The sequence below is a fragment of the Lactuca saligna genome, chromosome 3 (assembly GCF_052625555.1).
Source record: "Lactuca saligna cultivar CGN05327 chromosome 3, ASM5262555v1, whole genome shotgun sequence".
NCBI lineage: Eukaryota > Viridiplantae > Streptophyta > Magnoliopsida > Asterales > Asteraceae > Lactuca > Lactuca saligna.
In genome coordinates this window covers 88859848-88866940 of record NC_136419.1, presented here as the reverse complement: position 1 = coordinate 88866940, position 7093 = coordinate 88859848, and the positions used below count along the sequence as shown (strand labels likewise).

At 36.0% G+C, this 7093-nt stretch overlaps 1 pseudogene; it reads left to right on the top strand.

Annotated features, from left to right (window-relative positions):
- Positions 1 to 3032: 3032 nt before the first annotated feature.
- LOC145036989 (receptor-like protein 44 pseudogene) lies at positions 3033 to 4135 on the top strand (annotated as a pseudogene).
- Positions 4136 to 7093: the final 2958 nt, after the last annotated feature.

Sequence of the window (7093 nt, the reverse complement as noted above, 5' to 3'; positions counted from 1 at the left end):
TTATAGATCGGCTTCGTGAATGAGGCCTACTAACGGTAAGACTAGCATTTAGTTATACATATATATATTATATTATTAATATCATATTAGTATAGGGTTGTATTTTAAACTTTTAAAATCTAGGGATTGAAATTTAAGTTGTCTAAATTAGAACTTTTAATCACAAATATAAATTTCAAAACTATAGGGTAGGTTTTAAACATTTAAAACATGGAGGATTAAATAACAAATAATTTCAATTAACAATTAATATCTTAATTATCTTTATTTGATTTATCTTTGATTTCTTTGAAGATAATTACCAAAAATAATCAAAATAATTAATTAATTATCATATAAGGAAACTAAATATTTAATTAGTTGATAATTACCTTTAACTAGATCAAGATAACACTTATATTTATCAAGAAAACGGATTCATATTGATCTAATTAGTTTATGGAAAGTTTGGATAAGATAAACTCAAAGAAATCCCGAATTTGGCCCTTCCTGACGCTTGGACTCGCCGAGTGCACAAAGGGACTCGCCGAGTCAGGCCTACTCGACGAGTCCACCTTGGAACTCGACGAGTCAGTGACTCAAAACCCAAAAATTCGAATTTTGCAGGTTTGTTTCAGTTATTCAAGCAACAATTTGTAGAAAACCAATCTAGGCTCTGATACCACTGTTGGGTTTTAGCCATAAGAACTTTCCTATGTGCGCATGCAAAACCCTATTGCTTGGATCTAGGCTTTCTAATAAACATGCTTTTGAATCCAAGACTTCTAATGGCTAATTAGGTTAAACAACAACATTAAAACAGATCTAGAATCATACCTTTGAGTTCCTTGTTGATCTTGTTTGTCTTGGAGCTTCTAGAGTCACAATTGTCACTCCTCTAATGGCTTACAAACACCAATAGCAAGCAAGATGATTTAGGAGAGAGGAGAGGGGAGGAATTCGGCCAGAGTATCCTTGCTTAAGGTTGTGTGTTTAATTCCCTCACCCATAGGGTCTATTTATACTTGTAGACTCCTTAAGGGTTTCACCCTAAACCCTAATTGGATAATCTTCTCTTAAGGCTATCCAAATCCATTCCATAGATAACCCTATGGACGATTTTGAGCTATCCTAAAGCTCCTAGAATCCGTCCAAGGTCAACCCTAATGGATTTACAGTCTAAAGCTTAACTATCAAACAATTGACAGTTTATACCCTCTTATTTAATTAATCTCTTTAAGTCACCAAATTAATACCAATTAATTTATGACTTATATTAATCAAATAGCTAAATATTATTTCTTATAATATTTGCTCTCTCTTAACAAATCATCCTTCAAGTTGCTATGGTGAAGGCAACCCAAAAGGACCATGCACAACCGAATATAGTTATAGCATTAGACACTATTCCAACAGATTTATCATAATTTTAGTGGGTAGGAATAATTGTAGGAATAAAAGGTAGGAGTCAATTCAATTTCTCTTTTTTTAATATTATTCTTTAAGGAATGGGCTTCTTTCAAGAGTATAAGGTATTATGTGTTTTTTTTTTAAATTAACACTTGAGGAAAAAAAAAGTTGAAAAGTGTTCTCATGTGTTCTAGAATTTTTGAGTTCTCAAGAGTAGTTATTGTCTTGTCCTACCGTATTTGTGGCATGTATTACCAAACATAAGTATTACTTAATATTGGATTGAATAGAAGTATAAATGTCACACAAGACCTTTTCAGATTGAAGTCATTACCATAATATAGTTTATCTCATGCCTAATAACTCAGTCCCATATATTGTTTGGTTAGTTTATTTATGAAAGGCAATTTATAGATTTTTACACTTTACACAAAGATTATGCCGATTTTTTTGTTAGGATTTTTGGGATGTTAGATATAGTGATGACTATGTATGATGTTTCATATACCCACCATCTATAGAATTCTAAATTGATGATCGGAAGGGAAGCAACTTATCATAGATATCTATTTAACAAATACCAATAATGATTTGAGTGAATGAAATTTGACAATTTATTTCTCTTACCGATGCAAATTTGAAAGCCACGGTTGTAAGTGGATTTTAATAGATTTAGGAAAACATGTCAAACTGAATACAAATCTTCTAGTTGATGAAGGTTAGTTAAAATGATAGTATGATTTATGACAAGGATGATAAAATCATATTATGTTGTGGTACATTAAAAAGGGTGGGCCGAATCATGATAGGAGTTAGGGGGACTTGATATCATATATTTGTTGTTTTATGCGTTGACATTGATAACTCATCATTTAGGTGATAAGGTGACACTTATAAATAGTTATGATGTTGATGATGATCAAACTTTTGCTTGAAAGAACTAATTAGTTGGCAATTCTTTAAAATGAAGATGATTAATTTGAATTTGGGGGAATTTTTTGATATGAAGATTTCGAATAAATTGGTGTGATGCAATGAGATGGAGATCACTGAAAAAATTAGGTAACACTATGAGATAGTGGATCCTAGGTAAAGTAGAGTAACGTTATGCTATGACATGTATACACTTTGAGAATAGTAGAATTTTGGTACTTTTAATGTAGTAACTTTGCTATAACATTTCTATAGTCTTGTTGTATTATGTCATGTATAATATGTATTTGATATACTTCTCTTAGTATGAAAGTAATCATTTTTGTGTAAATAAGATTTTTAAAAGGATTTTTTTATGTACTTTATATTAAAATTAGGGTATTACAAATTATTTTATATATATATATATATATATATATATATATATATATATATATATATATATATATATATATATATATATATATATATATATATATTTGTTTTTTTTTTTTTTTTTTTTTTTTTTTTTTTTTTTTTTTTTTTTTTTGAAATTACACCAAATTGATATTAAAACTTTATAAAATACTTAATTTGATATTACACCTTTATAAAATACTTTCCTATTTGCATATACTCTTGAGAAATTGATTGAAAAAAAATAAAAAATGCTAATATGCTATAACATCAAATTATCGAATCAAATTAAATTTTGAACTATATAACATTTTTCAAAAACATTACTCATTGAGTCTCTTCTCTCTCACATGCGCACCTGTAATCAAGTTCATACTCAAGAAAGGAGAGAGAAAATTGAATCCTTCAAATTCCATCAATCAATTGTTTTCTTTTCAAGATTTTTCTTCTTCTTAACATAAACATGGGTGTTCATGTTCCCAAATTATCCCTCTCATTGATCCTAATCTCCATCTTCCTCCCTCCATCAACCCCAGATCAGAAAGACGAATCATGTTTAACCCATCTATTCGAATCCTTTCAGGACCCCATCGGAAACCTCCATAACTGGACCAAACTCGCCTTCTCAAACCCCTGTTCCGATTTCAATTCCAACCTCGTCGGAGCCACCTGCAACAATGGCCGAATCTACAAGCTCTCCCTCCAGAACCTCTCTCTCCGTGGCTCCATCTCACCTTACATCTCCAACTGCACCAACCTACAATCGCTAGACCTCTCCAACAACTCCCTCACCGGACCTCTCCCCGACGAACTTCACTACCTTGTCAACCTCGCCGTCCTCAACCTCTCCTCCAACCGCCTCTCCGGCGCCATCCCACCTTCCCTTCCCATGTGCTTTTATCTCAATGTCATTGACCTCCACGATAACGTTCTCACCGGCACAATTCCGCCGCAGATTGGATCTTTGGTGAGGTTATCTGTGTTCGACGTTTCGAACAACAAATTATCCGGGCCGATTCCGGCGAGCTTGGGAAACAGAACGGGGAACTTGCCCCGATTCAATGTCAGCTCGTATTATGGTAATAAGGATCTTTATGGGTATCCGTTGCCTCCGATGAAGAGTAAAGGGTTGTCTGTGGTGGCGATTGTGGGGATCGGGTTGGGAAGTGGGTTGTTGAGCTTGGCACTGAGTTTTACGGTGGTTTGTGTTTGGTTGAGAGCGACGGAGCAGAAGACGGCTGCTGAACAGGAAGGGAAGATTGTTTTACCTGATTATTAGCTATTAACCACGTAATTAATTAATTAGTTAGCTAAAAGCTTTATTTATATAATAATTTTTTTTTTTTTTTTTTTTTGTATGTAGAAATAGTTGTTGTATCTTTCTTTTCAGAGACCAGAGATAATGTTAAACTCAAAACTTTAGTAGAAAAATGATGTATATAAGACAATAATTTGTAATATATTATTATTATGGGGTTGACCCATTGAGAAATTTGCTAAAAGACAATAACTTATAATATTATTATTATTATTATTTGATATGCAGCCTGAATACTCGATTTGAGATCGAGCGGTTTTTAGCCGACACAATCTAAACGAGAATTGAATATCTCATTGTTAGTAGCGAAACGATAAAAAGTTAGGCGATAACGGACGTTGGACGAAGAATTTATGAATTTATAACGAAGTTTTTCTGTCTCGGCCTCCTAAAAATAAATAATAAAAATAAAAGTCAAAATTAGCCGACGGAGTCTAAATGAAAGTTGTAGAGTATGGTCTGACCTACACGTGGATATAAAGAACGTCGAAAACGGAGCTTGTATGCGAAAGTTACGCAATTTAGAAGTTCGACAAGTCAAATTACGCTGAGTGTAATTTGAGTACGACTAGCGTACTCAAGAGGAGGCAACTTGTCTGACCAATATTCGAGTGCCACCGATCGACGCATGCAGTGACGTCAAAGTACGCGCAGTGTAACCAATTTACGCCCAACGTACTGAGTACGCCCAACGTAAATTGAGATTACATCCAGCGTAATCCCAGACCCCCAGCTTATAAATAGAAACCAAGATCAGCCATTTTCTCTTGTTCAAACTCTTTTCTCTCTCTAAGTTTTGCCTTGATTTACGTGTTGTTTGTACCCCGAAGCCCCGATAATATTCCCGAGCCCCGAAGTAAGATCCGAAGCCCCGATGATCCCAAAGAGCGTTATTCCCGAGCCGAAGCGCTGCCCGCGAGGAGCCGGTTTTTGTGAAGATCTTCCAAATCTACAAAGAAACACCTCGTCTGCAAGCCGTAGTGCTGCCCGATCATCTTCTGATCATGTGAGTATGTAGTTATTTTCATTCCAACGCAATATTATGAAGTATTTTATATAAAATATGTGTTATGTGTATATGTTTTGTTGTTATATGTGTGAATGTATATTCACTCTCTTCTATCTTATAGATCTGATGTATTCTCTATGAAATACGTGTTATGTGTGTATGCCTCATCTGTTATGTGGAATATGTGTCGATTAAAGCATGCTATACAGGTTTTTAAACAATGTATAAAAATGTATATTTTTATCTACTAATATGTTGGGTAGAACATGGGTAGATAATTGGTGTGTAATAAACAGATGAGAGGCCTCGGTGTTTTTGGTGTTATTCTAGTCATTCAGCAGAGTATGGATGACGACCACGGACTATTCTAGACTGTCCTGTGGAACACTAGCAGGCTCATTACCTGTAGGTGTTGTGAACGACATGTTCACCAGTGTACTCTATCCCCCACATGGTTGCCTTTATGACACTTATTGTTGAGGAAGCTCATCTACAGTAATGTCTGTCCCGATGAAAATCCTAAATTAGGTTCCTTATAATATATGTTATTTTTAGGGACGTAAAGTGAGGATAACGGGAACGGGTAATCGGGTTTATTGTTGGTTGTGAATTAAATATAATTATTTATTGTGGGTTGAAAACCCTACATGCTCACCAGGCTCCCAAGCCTAACCCACTCAGTTTATTTGTATTACAGGAAGTGGTGCAAGAGCTTAAGATGGGCGAATCATAAAGTTGTTTTGTTTACAAGTCTGTATATGTATATATTTGTTGAATGACTTGTAATGCTATCGTTTATGCTTTATGATCTGTATCGGAACATGACATCCCGACTTTTGATTATGAAATGAAATCATATTTCTTTACAAAATGTTTTGATAAATATCTATTTTATCATGTTTTGTTTTTGGGAACAAATTCCGCATCTCTTCTAAAATTAAAAGGATTTACTCTGAAAATGTTTAAAAAGCATAAATGAAACCGGTCTTTTCTGGCCGTGATTTGGGGATGTCACAATCTAATTCTAGTGGGGGAGAATTGTAACACCCCAGATTCATAGGTATTATTTTTATTCTTTTATTTTTTGGGTGATTGTGAGGGACTCGGCGAGTTGGAGTCTAAACTCGCCGAGTAGGATCGCGGTTTTGTGCACGGGTTCGCGTCTGGACTCGGCGAGTCCACGCTGTTTAATGAAACCCTAATTTCCAGGGTTTGAGACCTATTTAAAGGGGCTTATGGCCGTCATTTGCAGCCACCAACCCCAGAGAGAAACCCTAAAGAGCTTTTGAGCGTTTTGGGAGAGAGAAGAGGCCATTGTTGACTTTTGAAGCTTGGTTTGGCAAGCTAAAGGAGATTCTTTCTAAGAGGAGGCAAGGGAGGTGGACATCCTTCGATTTTGGAGCTCAGAGCATCATTTTGGAGGTATATTTTGGCTTCCTTTTCTGTTGTTATGATGAACATGGGGGTTTAGGGTTTCTTGACCCCCTTTGTTGGTTAGATTTGATGTCCATTTCGTCCCTATTTATGATGAAGCTTGAGATGGGATCCATAGAGGTCCAGAGAAGCTTTATGAGGATTCATGGGAGTTTTTACCTAGAGTTATGAGATATGGGGCTAAAACATCATTTAGGAGCAAATAGTTGTTGTTTGAGCACCAAGGTTTGGATTTTACGTGATTATCATGCTTGGGGAGGCCAGATCTATGATTGTATGGAACGGATCTGACCTCAGAAGTGAGTTGGAGTTTATGCATGGCATGGACTCTCCGAGTCTAAAGAATAGACTCAGTGAGTAGCATGAAGTTTGCCCGTAACCACTCAGCGAGTGGTCTTGCCGAGTTGAGGGGTCGACTCAGTGAGTCAGGGAGAGTCAGGGGGGACTGAGTTAAGCCGGAACTCGCCGAGTTGTTCTTGAGACTCGGCGAGTTGAGTCGTGGTGGCCCCGCGATTGATTCCAGGTGAAACTCGTCGAGTCAGAGAAGAACTCGTCGTGTCAAGATAGGATCCAAGGGAGTCAGTGGACACGTATAGACTCGTCGAGTGGCCGTA